The sequence below is a fragment of the Lissotriton helveticus genome, chromosome 8, assembly GCF_964261635.1.
Source record: "Lissotriton helveticus chromosome 8, aLisHel1.1, whole genome shotgun sequence".
Classification (NCBI taxonomy): domain Eukaryota; kingdom Metazoa; phylum Chordata; class Amphibia; order Caudata; family Salamandridae; genus Lissotriton; species Lissotriton helveticus.
The window spans coordinates 1,123,991,683-1,124,016,045 of record NC_136069.1 but is presented as its reverse complement, the minus strand read 5'-3'; positions in this window follow the sequence as shown (position 1 = coordinate 1,124,016,045).

The following is a 24,363-nucleotide window of genomic DNA, read 5'->3' as shown; positions in this document are numbered from 1 at the left end:
CCCTCTGTTCTTCCATTGCTGTTAATCTCCCATTAGTTCCTACATTGCTCTTCCATTCCTTCAGTGGTCGCTTCCCCGACCACCTCCACCAGTTACTCTAATTTATATTGCAAGGGCATGTCAGCTGCACACTACTTTCTGGTTTGGTTGTTCCTTTAATGTTGCGCTCGCTGATTACTTTTTCGTTATTTAATTTAGTGGTTAAAAATGGCCAACAGCCATCTTGGAATGGAAAATTAAGCATACAAACAAATCTATAGTAGCCGCAGATGCTTTACAACACATACACATGTGAGACTATGCATTACAAACAGACATTACAAAAGCCAATAACTTAGCCCGTCATTTTAAAGGCAAGACCTGTTGGTTCTGCCAATATATGTTTCCTTTTGCTGCCAAGTTTCCAAAAACATTTTTAAATCATATAATAATGAGAGGAGTGGCCAGGGCTGGTGCAATAAGATTTGTTGCCCAGAGAGAAGTGAACATTTTTATATCTGCCTTGCCACAGAGGCAAAATGTTATGCTATTGGGGAGTAATCTTATACCTCTGGTGCTGTGCTCTGGGCAATGCAACATTTCCTTGCCTAAGACACCATCCTGAGATTGTGATATTTGCTGTATGCAATGTTCATGTACCAATGATACTTATATTTGGGGATTGTATCACTGCTCTGACCTGGCCATACTAGATGGTGGGCACCTTCTAACTTCCTTCCTGAGTGGGACAATTGACCTGACATCATCCGGGAAGCTTTCAGATATCCTGGGTTGAGGAGAGACATAAGGCATGGCCGATCAGTGGTGACCAGCGTGAGGCACTCAAAGAAGTCCTATGGTCAACGCAGGAGGAGCTGAGGCAGCGAAGGACTGCAGGAGCAGAAGCCTGATTGCAACTGCCACAATTGTAGCCAAGAGACCGACAGCACCCTGTTGGGGCTGGGGGACATTGCAGGAACTTGACTCCCCCGTTGCCAGTGACGATCGGCGGTGAACGCCAGAGTGAGTTCTGAGGACAGGACTGAAGGGGTCGTGACAGCAGCAAGACACAATGGTGGGCACCTTAGTCACGACTGAGGCTGTGGAACCCTTAGTAATCTCCTGAAACCAAAGCAGACTGGTGGAGAGCAGCCCCCATCCCAAAGCATTCCAAGGTGGTAGGTTTGTAGCCTCACCTGTGGCCCACGGGAGAGTAAACACATACCAGTAGCCTGGGACAACCTCACCAGGTGGACTGTATTCTTGAGGCAGGGAGAGGAGTCAGCAACCAAGTGCATCCCGAGGAAGGGCCGCTTGGGAGGGCCTCCCACCTCTTGAGAGGCACAAGTATTGACAGCTTGGGGGAAGGTCTGATGCATGGCACAGACTGTGGCAGAGAGTGAACCAGAGTAAGCACACTTGTTTGCATGTGGCTGAGCCCACACAAAAACACAGAAAACTCCTGTGCTAAGGCCATGGGATCTGCCCTTCTTCTTTTTTGCTCACCCTAAGCCCCGTCTTGTACTGGTTACCTTTAGACCTGGACGCCCAGCGTCCCCCTTATGCACCTGATACACCATGAGACTGATCATAACTCCCTAGACTAGACTAGCCTTGTTAATGAGACTGGGGGTGGTGGATCTCAGTCTGTGAAGTGTGGGGCCCACCTGGAAACACATCACTTGCTCCTCCAAGGAAAACTGACAAAGGTCAAACTGTGACAGAGCCCTGAGAACCCCCAGGTATGGGACGACAGAATGCTGGGAAGCCTCTCCCTGTGGTGTAACCCATGCATTAACTACAGAACCATCGATTGGTGTTGAGGACACAGCTTATGGCCCAATAGAACTGACAGCACCACAGCAGAATATGTCGGAGCCCATGGCGGCAAAGCTGGACATGATCCTCACCACCATTGCTGAGGCCAGATTGGACCTTGGGGGCACAGTAGATGCAGTGACAGTTGAACTGGGCCTCCTACTAGAATACCAGCGCAAGCTCTCACAGAGTCAAACACGCAAAATCTGTCATACAATACCTCTAGCTTCAAACTAAAGCCCTTGAGAAGCAAGTCATGTAACTCATTATTAAAGTTTTCTCCACTGTATACAAGGTTGTAGATGCAGAAAGGAGATTCTGGTGTATCAATATATGTATAATAAGTTTCCCGGAACAGAGGGCATGGACCCTACTACTTTCTTTGAGGATTGGCTCTCCATGCAGGTGGCATCACCATTTCACGACACAGCTAGCCCATCGAGTATCTATCCTGCGCCCTCCACCTAGCTTCACTCAAAGAGCTATAGTAATTAAATTACTGCACTACAGAGATAAAGACTCATTCCTACAGGCTGCCAGACATAAGGGCTACCTAGCTTATGAAAATGTTCAGATCTGCTATTCCAATACGATACTCTTACAGTTCAGAGGCTTTCATGGCTATGCGACACTGGCTTTACATACTACCTGTTATTTCCGGTGAAACCAGGACACTCGCTGATGCCTAGGACTGGGTGAAACAGCAGCAGTATGACTCACTGGAGAAAGAAACTACTGCCCTGTGAAGGTGCCTGAGGCTCCCGTGGAAGGGACAAGGCATGCTTCAAAAACCAGTCACATGTAAATCCACCTCAAGCACACCATGAGAGAATATCAGCATTGGCCACAGCATCTTTTCTAAGAGAGCCTGACATGGCCTGTTCTACAGATGTATAGAGGGATGCCTCGCCAGAGACTTCACAGATAAGCATGGCTTCTGTTATACCTCCCTCCATTATGCTCCAAACAGCAGAGGACATAGTTTGATTGTGTACATTGCTTATGTGCCTGACCTAAACCTTTGAGATGATGTCTACCTTCGACAGCCATGGAAAAGCACTATAGGCTGACCTTGAATTGTTCCATCACACACAGTGGCCTCTGAATATGTCACAATTGAGCTGCCTGTGTCCGTGTCATGGTTGGACACCCTCCCATTTTTGTTGGGCACATCGGTTGAGGGATACTCATGGGGACCCTTGCTGCCCCCCACCTTCATGCATACCCAGACACATTGTTCATATGTGCCCCTCAGCAAGCTTGAATGTTCCCACACACCCTACATCTACTTCACAATGCTGGGCCCCCTCATGGCCCCACTGTGGCCACATCTACCTGGTCTGTCCAGTTGGGCACCCACTTCCAAACTTTGGTCCATGCGGCTAACAGTACACCACTCTGAGGGTTCCCATTGTTGAGCTAATATATTAATTGTTTGGGCAGATGTTGCTCTGCCGTAACTGGTATGGGAATTGAGTAGTTATTACCACTGAGCTTGATTCAGATTATGCAACACCAGTTGTCCCCAGATGGCACATCAATCTGAACAATACTCCTTCTCCTTTTGCCCCTCTCTACTATCCTGCCATGCTACCACATACATAGTATAGGCAAGTTGTCATTTATATCTTGAAATATCCGCAGTATGACACTGCGCAGAAGTAATACTCTAAACACCTGTAACTTAAGAGGTGGGGGCACATTGTCTTCTTACAGGAGAGTCATTTTAGAAAGTGGGAGAATCTCGGGCTCCGAAAGCACTGGTGGAGTCAATGTGATGGTACTAGCTAGTCAGGCTATTCTGGGGGTTCTAATTGGGATCTGACCGACAGTCCTTTTCCACTGCATCATGGTAGAATCAGACCAAGAAAGGTGCTGCATACTTGTTGAGGGGCTTTTGGATGACTCCTCAATGCTTTTAGGGAGTGTTTACCTACAGAATACTGGTCAATCACACTTCTTAGCAAACCACTCGAATCACCTGAACCACTGCTCCCATCTTCCCTGGATAATGGATGGAGATTATAACTGTGTCTTGGATATTGCACTTGGTTAGGGCACACCTGAAGGAGAGTAGGATCTGCTTCTTACGGTTACCCCCACTTTTTTGCTGATGTATCACTCTTTTTGACTAGTCTGACTGGGATCCTGCTAATAAGGACCCCAGTCTGTCTGCTTTCTCCCTTAAATTGTTATATGTATACTTTAGGTACACCACAGATTGGATACTGGGGTACCCTTATCAGTCCCTAGTATATGGTACACCATGTACCCAGGGCATAGGTACCTCAGAGGCCTCCCATGGGCTGCATCATGTATCATGCGACCCTGAGAGGCCATTCAAAATGACACAACAGGCCTGCTTCAGCAGACTGTGTAAGATGGTGCTTGCACCACTTACTGAGATATAGGTTCACTATATATATCTAAATCACTACACTTAAAAAATCAGTCACCCCTATGGCAGGCCTTATCAATCCTGAAAGCAGGGTGCTTGGTTTAATGTGAGAGGGTGCCCCTGAATGAGCAAAGCCCCTCTGCAGCCTTCGAAGTCAATTCTCCGGAGTTGTCTGTGATGCAGCCAGACATATAGGTTTAAGTGCATTATAACCTCATGGTAAATGCTGACTTTAAAATTGCTGCTTAGAAACAGGCCGCGTTTGGTGTCAAACACCTTGAAATCATACTTTAACACCAGTAACTGGTGTGGGAGGTATGATTCCACCCATCTAGAACCACTAGTGTGGGTCACCGGTCTACACGGTACCAGCTTTCTCGACCTGGGCAGCACAAAATGGATGCTGCCAGCCACAGACACGATTCTGCTCTCCTGCTGCTGAGCCAAGCTAGAGCACAGGAAGGCATGACAATAGGCATCCTGTCACAGGGAGGTGTGACCACCTCCCAGGCAGGGTTTAGTGTATTGGGGCTGGGTGGGTGCACTCTGAGAGTGCAAGAAAGTCTGCACTGGGGGCGCATTTGGTGTTCCTGTGCATAGTCCAGCTCAAATCAGTCCTGGGAGCCATTGGCCCCTGCTCTGGCGTGAGACTGGACAAAGGAAATGGTGTAGCCACCCCTCTGTCCTGCCCCTCCCCTAGGAGGGTCCACAGAATCCGTCCAAACCCTTCCCATGGGTAGAAAGTGGGTTACCTGACTACAGGACGTTAGATTTTACCTGGACAAGATTCTGCTAAGAAGAAACCAAGTACGTTGACTGCCTGCACATCGATTGCACGACTGAAGAATCTCCCCTGGAGTAAAGGAGTTACTCCCCTGCTGCAGCAGGCACCTAAATGCATCTGACCTACTTGTTTCTCCAGAGCTCCTGCGGACTCCCAAGATTTCAGCAAAATAGGAGGTGGGTTACCGAAGGTCCCTGAGCTAGGTCTGACCTCTCCGCAGTTCTGAGACCAGTATCCCTCGTGGGGGCCGTGCAACCCAAACCCCTGTTCAACACGTACATTTGCAAGTGTATATGCCTTTTGGTGATCCCTGAGCCTGTGCATTGAACTCCATGTAGTTCTGACCAGAGCAGTATTTACACTGAGGATATCCGGCCTTCACTCACCGAGTGATCTGTGGGCTGGTGCTTTGTAAACTTGCTTGAGGTCTCCTCGCGATCCAAGGTCCGTTAGCCTGTGGGGTGTAGCGAGGGTCACCTTGTTTGTTCTTGTACTTACCTGGTTGCTCCAGACGTGCCCTGACTCTCCATTGCTTGGAGAGTACCCTGAACCTTGCTGGTCTACACTGTAACCTGTTTCCACTGACTTCATGGGTTGCATTTGCCAAGGCTTGTTGGTGCTCCGCCGGACACAGACCCCTCAGCACTCGACATCCTTCATGGGCCAGCTCACCTCTGGATCTTGGTCATCCTTGACATCTCCTGGTCCCTTTGGCTGCAGAGTCAAGCATCCCAGCTTTACATTCCTTCAAGATGAAGCCTGAGGCTGCTCTCCATAGCCACCACTAGGATAGCTTTCAATAAGGTTATCTTTGACTTCAAACATCATAAGGGTCATGTGGCCTGGTACAAGGTACCCACTTTAATTAGTGGACAGCATATACCAACCCACCTTTTCACAACACCCACCCCTCCCTAGCTCAACCACATCGCATGTTTCAGCTTATTTGTCACAATGGATGGCTCATTGGTTCCTAGTTCACAACTGGAGAGGCGCACCCCCAGATGCACAGGATCATTCCTTTAATTCCCCCACGCATATGATCCACAGGCGAGGTTAGCTCACTTTATATGCCACCCTGTCACACAGCTACTAGTCTCGCACATAGAATACTTGGGTAAGACCCTCTCTTGAAAACTGCCCACTTTTACTCTTGCTTAACTAAGGGAAACACACACCTCTGGTCTCCATCTGAGGATTGTAACCCGGATCTGTAGAAGACCATATATTCCATGGAAACTATCACAAATTACATTACTGAAAATTACAATACTGCCACTACATGACTAATATAGTGGGAAGAACTGAAAACAATGGTAAGGGGGCACTGCATCCACACAACCTTGGTTGTGAGAGGTGTGTGACACCACAATCTAGAGCGATACACAATCTAGAGCAACTCACAGCCGGTCTGTGCAACCTAGGGGTGGTTGCATTGAGAGAATACTCTACCTGAGATTAACTCTTCGCTGCAAAAGAATGCCATGCCCAACTGCTCAAGTCATTAAGCTGCATAGACTACAAGGCCTGCCAGGCAAGGATGTATGTGGAAGGAGAAGAACTGGGACGCTGATTAGCATGCTTGCTCAGGCATGAATCAGCTACTACACTGGTGGCTGCTATCTGCATTTCCCCTGACCTCACTGTATACTCCCACGATGCGACACAGAGCGTTCTACTCACCCAATCAAGAATTGTACTTCCCCTTGATTGTCCCTCAACAGCCCAGAATAGACTTTCTTCCCACTGTAACACTGCAATCCAGAGCCAACAGAGCAGAGGGATGCCCTGGATGGCTTGATTATGGCTGAGGAGATTCAGGGCATCACACATGACTCCCCCATATGTAAGATTTCAGGACTCAATGGTTTACCTGTTGAGTTCCACAAAACATATCAGGACATACTGGTCCTGAAGCTATCTGAGCTATACACTACCACTCTCGACTTTGGACTCCTACCGCCATCCATGCGCAAGGCAATGTTGGTCTCTCTTCCAAAATGTTGCATCCTACAGGCCATTGGTTATGTTAGTAAGTGACTATAAGATCCTCAGCAAAATCCCAGCAACCACATTTCTGGAACATATGCAGAGGCTGCTCTACTCTGACCAAAATGGATTCATACCTGGTAGATCTATGTCCCTCAATATTTATAGGTGCACAGACATCTTGAAGAGGCCCACCACTTTGTCCCTATTCGGCCTGCCTGGTCTTAGACTTGGAAAGGTATTTCAATGCACGAGACTGGGTGTATATGTTTGCAGTCCTTCGAAAGATGGGCCATGACAAAATGCTGCGACTGATCAAATTTCCACACACAGAGCTGATGCCCTGGGTCAAAATAGGCCAACTGATTACTGATCCTTTTCCGGTTATCCTTGAAATGCACAAGAGGTGTCTACTCTCTGCTACTTTTTGCACCGACGATGGAACCACTGGGGCTGCACCTTCATCGGTACGGGAGCACCTTGGGCATGCCTCTCAATTGTGAGACACATGTTATCTCCCTCTGTTCTCATATATGTAAGAGACATATGAGCCGGAGTAGACACCATAGCACATATCTTAGGCATCTTCAAGGTGGCCTCGGGGTTGAGGGTCGATTTGATCAAAACCTGCTTATTTCTGCATGATTTCTGCTTGTCCTGCATATGACGTAACAGATGACACCCACCAAAGCAAGTGGGAGCCTCACAGCTTTCGCTATCTGGGCATTGACATGTATCATACAACTTGCAATTTGCTAGAGGACAGCCTCATGAACGCAAAATCCACTCTTTGACCCCAAATTGCCTTCTGGTGCTCCCTCCCTCTCTCTGTACAGAGCTGAGTTGCATTGTCCAAGATGGTAATAATGCTGCAACCATTATAACCAATTCCCCATCTTGCCAATCCCCACAGCCTGTTCTGTTTACTAAACAGTATGCTAGGCGATCTGATCTGGAGTAAAGAGAGGGGAAGAGTAGCCATGGCCAAACTACAGCTTCCCACTGAGAGTGGAGGACTGGGAGCCCTAATCTTCAAACATAGCTAACTAGCAGCACAGCTTTAGTGTGAAGTTCATTGGTTATCTAACTACAACCTAGTAGAGGTGGATGGTGGAAGGTACAAAGCTCCCTGAGTCTCACGCCAGAGCGATTCCTCCAAAGATCGACTGTACCTACTGCCCAAACAAACTACTCTGTTTGGTGTATGGTAGCTACCTGCTCTCATTTTAAGCCTCACCAAATGTAAAACTGCATGCACTGGAGCGTCCCTTGCATACACAATGCACCTTTAGGGCAGCTGTGGGCCAGGAGGGGATGGAAACTAGGGAGTCCACTAGGTTAGGCAAGTTTGGTGGTCTGTTTCAGGAGGATACCTTGATTCCATTAAATCAGTTATCTGAACAATCTGGCCTCCCAGCGGTACAGTTCCTAACTCACTGGCACTTAATCGCAGAACTGGGACAGCGTGAGAGGTCACAACCTCGGATCCCACTGATCACCCATTAACTTGGGTGCTATACACAATGGGAAGTGGACAGAGACTGATCTCTTGGATTGCTAGAGCCACAAAGGAGAGGACTCTAGACACACTAGCTATCTTCCAGCAGAAATGGGAGTTAGATGTAGGCCGCCTCATAACCCCCAAAGATTGGGACGTTGTGCTCACATACCCATGTAAGGTCGCCTGTAATGCGAGATTCCAATGCATATAGCAAAACATCTTACACAGAGCTTAGGAAAAGCTAACCAGACTCCATAAAATGTATCACACGGCATTGCCCGTCTCCCCCGATATCACACCCCCACAGTGGATGTTCTACGTAGATTTTGGGCTTGCCCCATAGCCTGCTATTTCTGGGACGAGTTCTTCATGGCCCTCGCATGAACCATTAGTAGCCAGGATATCACTTGTTGACAGCTGCTTCCCAGGCCTCTATAGACACCAGAGGGTGGAGGGAGACGCCAACCACTTTAACAACCTGCCCTTCAATCAAGCCAGGCATAGAGTCACAATGTTGTGGCTTACAGGGGTTGCACAATGGCAAAATACCATGGTTCATTGATTACTGTCAGAGTCCACGGTACTGCACAGGGAGGAAATTCAGGGTCTGTGGAAGCACCAAGTTGTGGCTGCTTGGAATGACTTACTAGTCATGTTACTGAGCACTCCTAATGACAACACCATGCTGCCCTTTATTGGCACATCAATAACATTAAACCTCCTTTCATGCCCTCCACCCCCTATGTAACATGTTACATGACCTACCCTTTCCCCACCACACCTAAACGATTGACATGGGAAAGAACCTTCATGTTGCAACTTACCACCTGTGGACACTGCCTTCCTATATTCACCTAAACTATTGCACGGAATCAGGTTCACAAATATTTAGTTTGAATTCAATGATACCTTACTTGAGTACTAGCTAATGGTGACATTTCCTTTTGTAAAGTTGTAAGAATGTTGTGTTCCTGGGGTACTGTCACTTTCATAACAGACAATCTTAATAAAGATGGCTTATTTAGGCATTATATCTACAACTGTTTATGTAGTACGGGTAGGAGCCATATACATTTTTCAACATATCAATGTCAATTATTCAATCAATCAAAGAGCGTTAGTAAAGCACACTACTCACCTGTGAGTGTCTCAAGGCGCTGAGGGGGGTGTGAGCAGCTTCGTTGAGGTCATTCAAAGAGTCCGGTTTTGAGGACCTTTCTGAATTGGTGAAGTGTCGGGCTTCGTCAGGGGTGAAGCGGGAGTTTGTTCCAGGTCTTTGCTGTGAGGTAGGAGAAGGATCTTCTACCTGCTCTGGTCCTGTAAAAACAAGGGACAATGGCTAGCGTGAGGTCAGCTGAGCAGAGGTTTCTGTTGGGGGCGAGGAAGAAGATTCGGTCATTGAGGTATTGGGGTCTAGTGTTGTGGAGGACTTTGCAAGAGTGTGTAAGCCTCTTCAAGGTTATTCTTCTTTCGACGGGGAGCCAGTGGAGGTTGCAGAGGTGTTGGGTGATGTGGTTGAGTCAGGGAATGTCGAGGATGAGTCTGGCTGTGCCATTCTGGATGGTCTGGAGTTTGTGGAGAAGTTTTTTGTTGATTCCGGCATAGAGGGCGTTGCCGTAGTCCAGTCTGCTGGTGATGAGTGCATGGGTGATGGTTTTCCTGGAGTCGGGGGGATCTACATGAATGTCTTGGAAAGTATGCAAATTGTGTTGAAACACATGGAGGATACAGCGTTGATATAGCGATGAGTGAAGAGTCGAGTATTATGGAGATATTGTGTGCATGGTCCGTTGGGGTGGGTGGGTTTCTGATGACGGAGGGTCACCAGGTCTTGTCCCATGCAGAGGGGCTGGAGCCAAGGATGAGGACTTCTGTTTTCTCCACGTTAAGCTTCAGGCAGCTGTTGCTCATCCAGGTTGTGATAGCTTTTATCCCTTTATGGAAGTTGCGCCTGGTGGTGTTGGGTTCCTTGGCGAGGGAGAGGATGAGCTGGGTGTCATCGGTTTAGGAGATGATGTTGAGCCTGTGGTTCCTGATGTTGGTTCCGAGGGGGGCCATGTAAATGTTAAAGAGTGTGGGGCTAAGGGAGGATCCTTGGAGTACTCCATATCTAGTCTCTGTAGGTTCTGAGAGGAAGGGCGGGAGTCTTATTCTCTATGTTCTGCCTAAAAGGGAATATTATATCCAGTGTAAGGCTTTTCCTTGGATGCTGGCGTTGTGTCGTCTGGTGGCTAGTGTGAGGATAAGACGGTGTCAAAAGCTGCTGATAGATATAGGAGGATGAGGGCTGCTGTGTGGCCTTGGTCGACAAGGATGTTGATGTCGTTGGTGGCAGCGATGCGGGAAGTCTCGGTGCTGTGGTTGCTACAGAATCTGCATTTAGAGGTGTCTAGGATGCTGTTGGTGTCTAGTTCAAGTTCAAAGATGCTTTATTCGGTTTGTAAAAAAAATACAACCATATAGCAGCATACACACAAGGGAATTTTTAACACCATACTAAATTAAACTATCTCAAAAATAATCTTACATAATAGCACTCATGATAAAAACATTTTAACAATATTAAAAATGCATAGTCATAGGATCAACAAATTTGGCAAAAGAACTTAACAATCCTACGATCTTTGGTTATGTGCAAATATACAATTTAAAGTGCTAAGTATTATCTCGAGATTAGTATATGTGCAAATTAACAATTCTAAAGTGTATATCCAAATAGCAGCACCTAAACTGACTATTGGCTTAAAATAATAATGAATAACCTGCAGGTAATAAGATAATCCTACACAAGAAAATATTGGTAGCAGCAATTAGTCCAACAACAATATATGTGCAAAATGCAATTATGTGATTCAGCAGCATCGAATTCAAAGTGCACCGTAGTTTTGTGCAAAATACAAATACGTAGTTCAGCAGCATCAAGTTTAAAGTGCATAGTACAATTAACAACTAACAAATTTCATACAATAATTGATTTTCTTGCAGAGATACATTTTAAAATATAAGTAGCCACATAAAAGCATACATCTGAGGACTCTAGATTAAATACTAGTGACATTGCTGTTTGTAGATAATGCGTATTATATTTTAAAAAGATGGGTTTCAAGTAATATTTCCTTAAAAAAGTATAAAAAGTACAAGATAGTATAAAGTGACATGTGCTCTGCTTTGATTTACCATCACATGGGCATACACAAGTTCCAGGTTTTTTGGGCACAGGAAAAGCCACAAGATGATGCGCAATTCCTAGGCGGAGACGGGTTAAAACAAAACGGTGGGATGGAATACTAACTGTTACAAGATAAGTTTGAAAGCCAACATTAATATTATGTCGTTGGTAAAAAATGAATGTGCTCTGTTTAGTATATTTTTCCAGCCTGGTCTCTTCAGCATATTTCATAAACGAGACCTTCAACTCCCGTTTTGATAAAATAGGGTCCATTGTTAAATCATTATAAATGTCCAGTCCATATACAGTTTTATACCAATAATGTATATGCTTCAGCCAAGGAATGTTCGATCGGCAATCAAGTTTAATACAATCTGTTATTACGTCCTGTGTGAACCTGGTTTCCTCCTTTACCCATATTGAGCGCCACAGGGATAGAGGACGAAGGGCAATTAGATCACTGATGTAGTACATATCTAATTCCTTGTGTATTAACTCTGTTGAAGCCATAACTGGAGCACAAATTAATCTTTTTAAAAAAGCATTCTCCCTCACCTGGATAGATTTAGTACACTGTGCATCATACCCCCATACTCCAGCCCCGTAGATAGCAGAGGAGATGCATCTAGCGTTAAAAAGGGTTAACATTTCACGAATTCTGCGATCCCCTAGTTTGGCTGCGAATCTAAAAATACAATTTGTATTCCGGGCCATTTTGAAAAGGGCACTATTTTGTTCATTTGTCCATTTCCCATTACCCGAAAAATTGATTCCTAAATAGCAAAAACTATTAACAGATTCTAATTTCTCTCCATCTAAGAAAAAAGGTTTGTGTTTTCTAAGTTTCTTACCACAAACCATGGTGACGGTCTTCCCTTTGTTAATTTTCAAATTCCTGTTCTTAATAAAAATTTGAAATTGGTCAATTAGTTGTTGTAGACCATTCTGTGTCCTAGAAAGGAGGACCGTATCGTCCGCATATAAAAGGACAGGGACGGGGTTACCATTTATAGTTGGAGCATCTGCATTAGTCAGTTTGAGAAACGTATCCACATGATTAATAAAAAGTGAAAATAATAAAGGAGCTAATACGCATCTGACACTGTTGGTGTCTATAAAATATGCTAGCTTGGTGTTGACGGCCTTTTCGATGACTTTGGCGGCAAAAGGAAGCAGTGAGCTGGGTCTGTAGATATTTAGGACTGTCAGGTCTGCGCTGGTCTGCGGGGCTTCTTTAGGAGGGGGTTGACTTTGGCATAATTCCAGTTGTCTGTAATGTGGCAGTCTCAAAGAAACAGTTGATAGTTTGGCGTAGCTCGGGTGCAATGGCAGTGTAGAAGATCAGAAGGTGCTCCGGAGTGTATGCTCTTGTCTTTAAGGTGTCTTCTGTGGTGAGAGGGGTCCAGTTGAGATGGCATCATTGGGGGTGAGAGTTGAGGCGGTGTCGTGGTCTTGGTCATCGAAGTTGTTGTAGAGCATCTTGATCTTGAGGTGAAAGAAGGAGCTGAGTTTGTTGCAGAGGTCCTGGGAGGGGGGAGTTTGGGTGCTTCCCTGTTGGGTTTGGCGAATTCCTGTATGATGGCGAAGAGTTCCTTGGAGTTGTGGCATTGGTGAGGATTCTGTCTTGGATGAAGTTTTTCTTTGTTGATTTGATGAGTTGGTGGTGTGCTGTGATGGCTGCTTTGTAGGCAGTGTGCTTCTAGGGTTTTTCTGTTTCTCCACGTCTTCTCCAGTCGTCAGCAGGAGCGCTTGGATTTTCAGAGATCCATGGTGCACTAGTTGGCTTTCTTTCTGTGCCATCTCGTGATCTTCTGGAGGGGAGCGAGAGTGTTGGGGCAGTTGGTGATTCATTGGTGGAGGTTGCTTGCCGCTGTGTTGGTATTTGTCGTAGTTGGGGGAGGTGTTCTTCTGAGACTTTGTTCCAGCTTCTGCCTGGGAAGTGGCATGTGTGCTTGTGTGTGGTGGGTTTCGTAAAGGAGAAATGGATGCAGTGGTGGTCTGTACAGAACACATCCGTGGTGTGGCTGAAGCGAATGTTGCTTCCTCTAGCGATAATGGAGTCAAGTGTCTGTCCTACTGTGTGGATGGGGGTGGAGTCAAGTAGCTTCAGTCCTATGTTGGTGAGGTTCTCTAGGAGGGGGGTGGTGTTGAGATCGCTGTGGTTGTCCAGGTGGAAGTTCAGGTCTCTGAGTAGTATGTAGTCTATAGAGGCAAGGGTGTGTGGTTCGATGTGGTCGGTGATGGCGTTGGTGAAAGGGGGTGCGGGGTCCAGGAGTTCTGTAGGCGAGTGTTCTGTGGAGCGTCGTTCTGGGTTTGGACTGGATCTGGAGTGGATGTATTCTATGGGGGGCGTGGCGTCATCCGAGTTGGTGGTAGTCAGTCGAAGGGAGCTTTTGTCGACGTTGGCAAGGCCTCCTCCTGGGCCATTGGGGCGGGCTTTTCTCAGGATCTTGTATCCATCTGGGATGGCGGTTACGATGTCGGATGTGGAGCTGGCACTGATCCAGGTCTCTGTGAGGAAGGTCACGTCGGGCGTGTGAGTGTTGATGAGGTCCCAGATATCTACAGCGGGTCTGTGCAGGGAGCCTACATTGAGGAGGATGCAGCTCAGTGGCTTGTGTGCGGTGGTGTCCAGCGGGTTGGGGGTAGCTGCCGGGGTGTGAATGTGAGTGAAGGTTGTGGCAGCAGTGTCGGCAGGAGATAAGGCCTTGTTGCTCGGCGTCGAGAGCTGGCAGTTGTTGATGCGTCTGGGGTTGATTGCACGGAGAGTGCTGGGGTCGTAGCAGCTGGGGGGGTCTGGGGCCAGGATCCCTGGTGCTGGTCGTGCACAGGCTTAAAGGCTTTGGCACACTTTTTGCACACCAGCGGCAAGCCTGCTGTGCGCGGCCACCATTAAGTAGGGGTCAGAGGAGGGCAATCAGCTGGGAGACAGGAGCGAAATGCTGGGGGGAGGGGCCACAGGGCAGCAACGGTGGGGAGTGCAAGGGAAAGGGAGAGGAGGCAAAGAGACGGGCAAATAGAAAGAGACAAGGAAAAAAGGAAAAACACAATGGCAAACAGGAAAAAAGCAAAGAGGACACAACAAGAAAATGGCAAAAAAAGACACACATAGAGCAGACTAGCAGAAGAGCAAGCTCTTCCACTAGACAACCAGGGATGAGGCACAGGCAGGAGCCTGTGGGGGAGGAGGGCGTTGAACACCTACCTGGCAGGGAGATCAAGCGGTGCTACGGGCAGTCCAACAACAGTAGAGCTGCACTGCGGAGAGCAGTGACTCTGACCAGGAGGTCAGAGGTCTTGCTCTTCCTGCTGCGCAGCGGGCGCCATTAAATAGGGTTCTGGGTGGGGCGATCAACTGGAGGCAGGAGCGGGAGCAGGAGAGACACGCTGGGAGAGGGGGCACGGGGGCAACAGTGGCGGGGAGCACAAGGGAAAGGGGAAAGAGGCAAAGAGAGGGGCATATAGAAAGAGGCAAGGAAAAAAGGAATAGCACAACGGAGAAAGGTAAAACACAATGGCAAACAGGAAAAAGGCAAAGAGGACACAACAAGAAAAATGCAAAAAGGACACACACAGAGCAGACTAGCAAAAGAGCAAGCTCTTCCACTAGACCACCAGGGATAATGAACAGGCAGAAGCCTGCGGGTGGATGAGGGCCTCGATCACCTACCTGGGAGGGAGATCAAGCGGTGCTAAGGACAGCTCCCCAACAGTAGAGCTGCGGGGAAGACCAGTGACTCTGACCAGGAGTTCAGAGGTCTTGCTCTTCTTGCCGAGCAGCGGGCACCATTAAGTCAGGGTCGGGAGGGCTATCAGCTGGGAAGCGGGGCAGGAGCGATACGCTGGAGGGAGGGGCCACGGGGCAGCAGCGGCAGGGAGCACAAGGGAAAGGAGACAAAGTGAAGCGTAAATAGTAAGAGGCAAGGAAAAAAAGAAAAACACAGAGGAGAAAGGCGAAACACAATGGCAAACAGGACAAAGGCAAAGAGTACAAAACAAGAAAAAGGCAAAAAGGACACACACAGAGTGGACTAGCAAGGGAGCAAGCTCTTCCATTAGACCACCAGTGATGAGGAGCCTGCGGGTGGAGGATGGACTCGAACACCTACTTGGAAGGAATCTCAAGCAGCTCTAAGGGCAGTCCCACAACCGTGGAGCTGCGCTGGGGGAGAGCAGTGACTCTGACCAGGAAATTATTCCTCTTCTGTTTTTCTGTGCAGAATTGTATCTTTTTTGGATATCTAGAAAATGTAGCACTTGAATAACAATAAATGACTCTCTTATATTATGTCATGGGTGTATATATTTTTCAATTGGCACGGTTTTCCAAGAAAAGGTCACAACTGCCTGGAGTTGGGAAGCCTAGTGATGGTTTAACTGAAATCGGTGGTGTGGCCTACAGAAGACTGGAGTCTTATGTGCAGCAACTTCACCTCACTTTTACATGTTTGTGTCCCTAATTGATTGAATACAAGGCATCTGCAGGGTTGCATAGTGAAAAAACAAGTTCATCCCTTCTTCACCTGTCTCACTTCACATAGTATTTTTAGGAAAGAGTAAAAAGTGACATGAGTGATAGATGTGTGCTTGTGTTCTAGTCAGGAAATATGAGGGAAAAAACAAGGCAGAGTGCATGGATGTTGGAATGAGGAAGAAGTTAGCAGCAACATCTCGACGCATTATAGAAATGAATTCTGGTAGCAGGTGCAATTTAAGTAAATACCTTCTTGTGCTTACATAGTGTGGGAAGGTTAGAGAACATTGCTAATTCTAGTACATCTACAAAACATAACACAGTTTTACAAATAATAATCTTAAGTGTATAGTTATAAAAGGATGCTAGGAGCTCAAAGAAGTGATAGGGGACACGAGCATATAGTCAGTGCACATAGACCCTGTGAACAACAGAAGGAAAACTTGGCATTTAGGACAGTAAATGCCTTGGGGCTCATTTATGAGCCCTTGCGACACTTTTGCACCACTGATGCGTCACTTTTTGTGACGCACCTGCAGTGTAAAAAATGCGCCTTGTTGCGCCATATTTACAAAGTGACGCATCTAGGTAGATGCGTCACTTTGTAAACCCCTGCGCTACATTATACCTGCGCCAGGTATAATGTATGCAGGGGGGGCGTTCCCATGCAAGAAAGGGTCATAGAAGTGACGCAGTGAAATCTACCAGATTTCACTGCGCCACTGCTAGGACACAAATGCGTCAAAATCTTACGCCTGCCTCACCGCAGGCGTAAGACTGACGCAAGCCCTTTCACATGGGGCTTGCCCCATGTGAAAGGACACATTGCTGGAGTTGCGTCACTTTTGTGACACACTCCAGCAATGCGTCACTTTTGCACCATACAGATACGTCAGAAATACTGACGTATCTGTAACTCCTTGCGACATGATGCGTCATATTATAAATATGATGCATCAATCATGTCGCAAGGAGGGCGCACTGAGAAGTGACGCATCGCTGCTTTCACGCAGCTATGCGTCACTTCTCATAAATAAGGCCCCTACTTTATTAAGTGTGGAATGGAGGAGGGGAAGGGATATGTGTATCTCTGTAATCCGAAAAGGAACAGATCTGGGTTGCTTCACAGGGTTATTCTAAATGATCAGGATTACTTTGTCATTACAGGGCAAGGCATTAAAATCGCACACTTTTCTGAAATATAATTTCAGGCTATCAATTATTGTGTATGAACATTGCATCCAGGCTCTGGGGAGCCTTTAGCAAGCTGTAGCAAAAATCAATCCCGTTTTACAACTCTCACTCTGGCAGTGAGCCAACTCTTCATCCGCTTCCTACTTTAACTATAACATGCCAAAGTTCTCCTGCAGCAAATATATTCAAAATGTTAATTTGTTACATATAAAATAACTGTGCTTGAATTGATGTTAGTCCGGCCTTTTTGATTGTTTAGACCATTTAAAGCAAACAATATTATAGATGCACTGAGTCCATAGGCAGATTGTTTATTCCAAATGGCTGCATGGTACTGCATATATTTCATGTCGTTGAGTTCGAGTCCTGCACGATCCCTAGAATGAAGCTTATTTTTTATTCTTTGCTTTTCTTGTAGTGTGGCCAATTAAGTGTAGCTTCATGACTAAACCTGTGCTTGTATTTCGATTCATGCAGACAATTGACCAGTGGCGGCTCCTCCGCTAAGGCAGAGGAGCATCTCCCCACTCCTCTTTGAGCGGTGAAAAAAAAGAAAATGATAAAAACAAAACATTATTATCATTTTATTTTTCTGTGTGGGACTCAGATCCAGGTCAGGGCAGGAGAGGGCAGGGCCAGACCGGCCATGGCGGGCACCGGGCGTTTTCCCGGTGGACCGGAAGAGTGGGGGGCGGTTTTGTACTGGTGGGGGCAATTTTTGTTGCCGGGGGGCGGTTTTGCAGCAGTGTCCCTTCCTGCAGCAAATCCATAATTATGCAGAAAACACTGCAGCTGCAGAACCACATAATTCCAGTGGTCCTGAGCAAGGGAGTAGGCAGAAAAATATAATGCACCCCACTTTAAACGAAATGGCATAAAACTTTTGAGCAAAGTGAAAGATTTTGGTAATTTCCATGTAGGTCTGTGATAATTGTTTCCCCAATCCTGTGGAAAGAATAGAGCAAAATGATGCGATATTTACAGTGTGATTTCAAAAAAGATAAGCAAATAGCAAGCCTTTGCTTCTTTCTTTTCTTTGTACCTTATAGTTATGCTATTCTTTCTTCTTTTTTCTTTTAATTCTTCAATCATTTTTTCCTTTTCTATTCTCTCCATTTATTCATACCTGCTATCTTTTTACCTTTCCTTCCTTATATCATAATTTCTTTTCTACTATGGGATTCTTCTTTCCTGCAATATTTCTTAGCTTCACTTTTATCTTTTAACCTGCAAATCACAGATAAAAGACAATGTGCCAGATGTGGAAAGCATTTTACTTTTCTCAAACAAAAGGCATTTTGCCATGTACAGAAGGCAAAATGCAACATGGTAACTTGTTACTGAATCGCATTTTGCTTATGAGATTCGGTATTAGGAAAGAGGGTGTTTAGGGTGTCCCTTCCAAATACTGAAGAGCACTGCTATATACTGTTTGTGAATGTGGGTGCCAACATTTTTTAAGAGCAGACAGTGGTCTCTTGACCCCGGCCCCTGCATTTTTATTTTTGAAATGCATCCTGTTTGCCTTTAAGGAAAATGGGCTGGATTACAAAAAAAATATTGCTTTATTTAAAAGCAATCACAGTCATGGTGGTCTGCTGACCCGAGCAGGCCACCATCCCTGTGATTTTAGCCATTCACAATCGGTCGCAAATTGAGAACTACCTCATGAATATGAGACAGAGAGAGAGACAGAGAGACAGAGACAGAGAGGGACAAGGACTTCACCAGTATCCACCAGCACACATAGATAAGTTTGAAGCAAGCTAGGGTAACAAGATAACCTCAGTAAGTTGACCTTGCATATTGCTGTAAAGACATTAATATCAATCAGTGAGAATAGGCAGAATTGCATTAATGTTTGATCTACAACAATTTTGAATCCAGGACCGCTGCAGAGAGGAAGCTGCAAGAAGTTGGTCTGAGGTAATGTCGCCTTGTAAATATCTCTTTAGATGGAGGTAGATTGGTTGAGTCAGATGGTTAGAGGAAAGGGATAAGAAGGGAACAACACAGGAACTCCTTGAAAAAAAAACAAGTGGGCTGGAGAAGAAGAAGAAAGCAAAAACATGAATGGAAGCAAGAGAAGTCCGTTATTTGTGGCAAAAATGGACAAGGCATGCAATGAGAAGTGTTGCTAAGTATTGATACAAGTCATTACCTGATCTAAATCCTTTCATCCTATGTTTCCCGGAAGTTCCTCCCCCAACCCACACTTTTCATCAAACGGCTGTCAAACCAGTCTTTCTAAAGATATTGCCCAACGCATCTATGTTAATATTCTTGTCATATACCATTGCTAATTCATTCTGAAATATTGATCACACATAAGCTTATAGAGTATTTCGCTGCCTTCGAGAATATATACTCTATGAGATGCATTTTTTGTGTACATAAAATGCATTTCCTCTGAATGAAGACGATTATTATTTTTTAGACTGCATGGCTTTTTAGAATATTATTTTTTAAAAATTTTTTTTTAAATATATGCAACTTATAGTTCCAAGAAGAAATGTTTCCTCATTGGTTAAGCATGTTAGTTGGTTTTAACTGCTTGACACTGCAAACCCCAATCTCAGCGTAGGCCACTGAACCAGAGTGTCGTCAGGAGAGAAATGTAGAAGTCAAAAGACCATCAATACAATAACAATACAGATGAACTTAGTTGGTTTTGGTGAAAAAAGAGAGAAGCAGGGAATGGGAAGGTGATTAGGTAAATGCGAAAACTGAAATACCAAGTAGACCACAGAGTGATAAAATACATGATCTATTTCAAGTTGTGTCGAAGCATCTGTATTAGTAGATTTGAAGGATCTGGTCTGCCCAGTAAAATTAGTGGGTGTCAAGTCTGCAGGATGTACAGATTTGGAGCACCAGAAAATCTTAAAAGTTATAGAAATCCAATAGATATCATGTACTCTGGTATTGACAACCTTCCCATACGTTAGGAACCTAAATGACCTACAAAATATTTGATATGTGGAGATGGCACTCGGAGCTATAAATGGAGTGTACCAAAGTGCAAAGTTGAAATTTAAGTCTGGGGCAAATATCCCAGTTAGATGTTGCAGGACAAAAAACCCAAGTCAAGGTTTACTTATGTCAGAATTTTACACATAGAGAATAGCTAGCAATTATAAATTAATTGGACACAATTACTGAAAATATTCTTATAGAAGATTTTTGCCTGGAAGAAATGTAGTTGATAAATGGTACTCAGCTATGGAAATTCAGATTCGCCAATGATGCATGAGAAAGAGATCAGCCAGTCAAAAGTTGTGATGAGATTACATTTTGGAAATACAGCTCTCACCGTTTGAGTCAGGAAAGAAGGGATTTGGCGATACACCTAGCCTAAGTAAGGCCTTATGGATAGATATTGAGAGTACGTTAAATGCAAGAAATGTAAGAAGTTTGGCAAAATATGGGTCAATGAACCAGAATATCTATTACACTTGTACAGAAAAAATAGAAACCAAAACAGAGCTGGTACATCAGCAGTGTGGTTAAACATGGGAGACAGGCCCCTCATTGTCAAAGAGCCAGGAATAAAGGACAGTTACTGGTATGGACAGGCAAGAAAAAACTATAAGTATTGACCTGACTGATCTGCCCAACAACTTTGAGTTCTGAGAAATACATTACTATATAGAACTAACACATGTCCGATCCAACTCTTCTGCCATTCAACAATCACCGCTCTGTACCAATTATGTAGACATTTTAAGCAGGGCCCATGAGAAATGTGAGTGTGGTGATTGTTTGAGGTAGTAACTACTCTTGGCTGAAGTATGGCAAGATAAAACAGACCTAAAAGTGGAGTTCCTGCATTGTCCAAAGAGGTGAAGACAGAGACAACGATGTCACAGATGCAGTCAATCAGTCAGAGCTAAGTAGAAAAAGAAGAATTGGCAACAGAAAAGATGTATCAAGAGATTTCAAGGGACCATTACTAGGACGGAAAAGGAAGGATGCCTACCACCTCAAGAAACAAAAGAAGGGGGACACTAGTTCCATCTAGAATTCACACAAATGATGATACACGTTATAAAAGACAACATCCCAGTAGTGAATACAGTCTGCAGTAGGGGATGATCAGTAACATATTTGACTTAAGGATCTTGAATAATCGAGTGGAAATGGCAAAGACATAACCAGCACTGCATTACAAATCAGGATGTACCAACCCACGGATGGATAATATGAGGCTCACAGAATGAACCACCATTCTAAATAATTTGCATCGAGTCAATTATAGCTGGTGGTGAGATCAATGTCTGGAAAAAAATAATCTGAGAATGATTTGTAAAGTTTAGCCATGATATCACTCTTCAATATGGTAAAGTGCATTTTCAGCTTATATTCATGATGTTCAGCTTATATCTAAAGCCCTTAGCAATTGGGAAGCAGCCCCACCGGGGCAATCATAGCGCAAAATCCCAGAAAATCAGTTGGATACTAGTTTCATACTTCTGGGTAGAACGGGTTTTGCTTGCTAATACCAGGCATTTCCTGCTCCTAGCATGCCGTATATGACATGCTGGCTATGCACCACCACACAAAGGAAACCCAGCAAGAGGATTGCTCTGGCAGGAATCAGTCTATATAAAACCAGGCAGCCCCTGGAGCAGAAAAAGCAAAAAGAAATTGGAGACAGGATGATTCAGGCAACATTCCTTCTCCCTTTTTCATCGCCATTCTACAGAAAAAATATTCTAGGGGTAAAACAGTTGCCCAAAGGATGATTTTATTCACAGCTTATTCACAATTGTTCTCAGAATAATGAGAAGCCATTCAACCACTAAAAAAATGAAAGACAGCTGCACTGCAAACATTATTTATGTGCTGCCAAAAACAAAACATATTTATATGCTGCCAACAACAAGAACCAGAGGTAAAAACCTCAGGAGAAACTTTCCCTTTGGGATATATGGGAGCACCATGCTGAGGTCTCCTGTATTCAGTTGGCAACATGAGTATCCCTGGGGGACACTACATTTTTTCTGCAGGGGTCGCAGACATCAGGAAAACAGTTGAGATATCACCATTGTTTTGCTAAGATAGATGAATGTGTATTTCCTACTTCTACTGTAGGGTTTTTGGGCAACATAATTACACCCAAGGGCATTAAGATATATGAGAAGAAAGTGTCAGCGATTGGTTGGTGGTCAACACCAGCATTTTTGAAGGCTATAAAAAAGGTTTTGGGGCTTGACATCTTTTATTGGAGGTTCATTAAGCAATTTTGTGCAAAGTTTTATGACCCATCACCAGATTACTTCGTAAAAGAGTAGATCCTGGGCAGGTCCAACCAGTAGCTTTTAGTTTTCAAAGTTTAACATCAGCAGAACTAAACTATAGCATCACTGATTAACAGCTTTTGGTGAAAAAGAGGTATGTCAAGTAGTAGAGGAATTACTTGATGGGGGCCAAACACACCTTACAGTAAAATACTAATCACAGATATTTGAGATTGTTGAGATCAGGTAGAGCATTGGCACTCAGACAAAATTAGATAGGCCATGCTCTTTTCCAATTATGATTTTCTAGTTCATTACAGTCCCTATCCCAACAACGGTAAAGCAGATGCCTCATTCAAGCAGAAACTACCTGAAAATGAGAATTAACTGATCAATGGTCCATTTGTTATGATGTCATTCAAAATTTGGAACTATAATTCTATCACTTTGCAGAACAGGAAGATAGAAATGATAAATACGATTTACTGTATCTAGACCAGGCTAGTTCCTTCCCTTCAGTTCAGCTAAGTTAACAGACTATGAAATGGCTTCATGATTCGAAAACTGCTGGGCATTCTGGGATCACTAAACAATTAGAAAAATTTTAGGAGATACATTTGGTGGCAAACCCTAGTTGCAGATGTGAACCAATTTGTTCAAATGTGTTCCATTTACTATTTGGGAATTTTGAGACCATCACATGATGAACCCAAACCCTAGCCTTCAAAATCAATTGTTTTTTATAAGAGTTACCTACAACATACAATTGCAATATAATCTTAGTGGTTGTAGTTCATTTGATTTTGTTGCCATAATTACTCACTTCAAAGGAGTTAGCACAAGTCCATGTACACTACATCATCTGGCTAGAATTTATACCACAATTCTTAATGACTGATGTGGGTTTCAATTCACCTCAAGTTTTCGTCTGCTTTGTGCAAGGAATGTAATATGGACATCTATCTTGCTACCAATTATCACCCCCAAAAAGAAGAGCATACTGAAAGATTGATTGAGTGTGTCTAACAATATTTAATATTAAAGATGCAAGCATTGCAACAAAAAGAAGATTGAAGTAAGACATTGTCATTAGTAGAATTAACTGAACATTCAGATACTGGGATGTCACATTAATTTTCTATGTATGGACATCATACCAGAGTACTACTATTAGATGTGTCTTCAACTATATCAGGTCCTTCAGCACAAGAAGATTTAACTGAGTTAAAAAATCAGCACAAGAAGCCTGAGCAAGATAAAAGCTGGTTGCTGACTGCAAAAGACCCCCTACACCTAAATATATAGTGGGCGAGAACATATGGTTACACACATTGGACCCAATTCACTTAGGTATTTATTATTTATTTTATTTATTTATTGAGCTTGTAAAGCGCGACAACTACCCAGAAAGGGTTTCCCGGCGCTAACGGAAACAGGAGCCATGTGACAATGGAAACAGAGAGTTACTGATTAAATAGCCAGGTTTTGATGGACCGTAACAGTTTTCAGAACGGATGTCATTAGGAAGGGAGTTCCAGAGTCTGGGACCTAAGATGGAAAAGGACCTGCCGCCCTCTGGGACCTAAGAAGGAAAAGGACAGAGAAACCGAGACGAAAGTCTAGCTATACAACTTTCCGTATTCACAAAGGGCATTTGTGAGTAGTAAAGTCTAACTTTATTACTTGTAAATGCACTTTGTGAATACCAAAAGTCGTAAAGTTAGACTTTTGTCTAGTTTACCTTTGTGAATTCGGCCCTATTAATTTAAATTTGAAAAAAAGTCTTCTAAGCTGTAACTAAAAAGTGATGATCAATT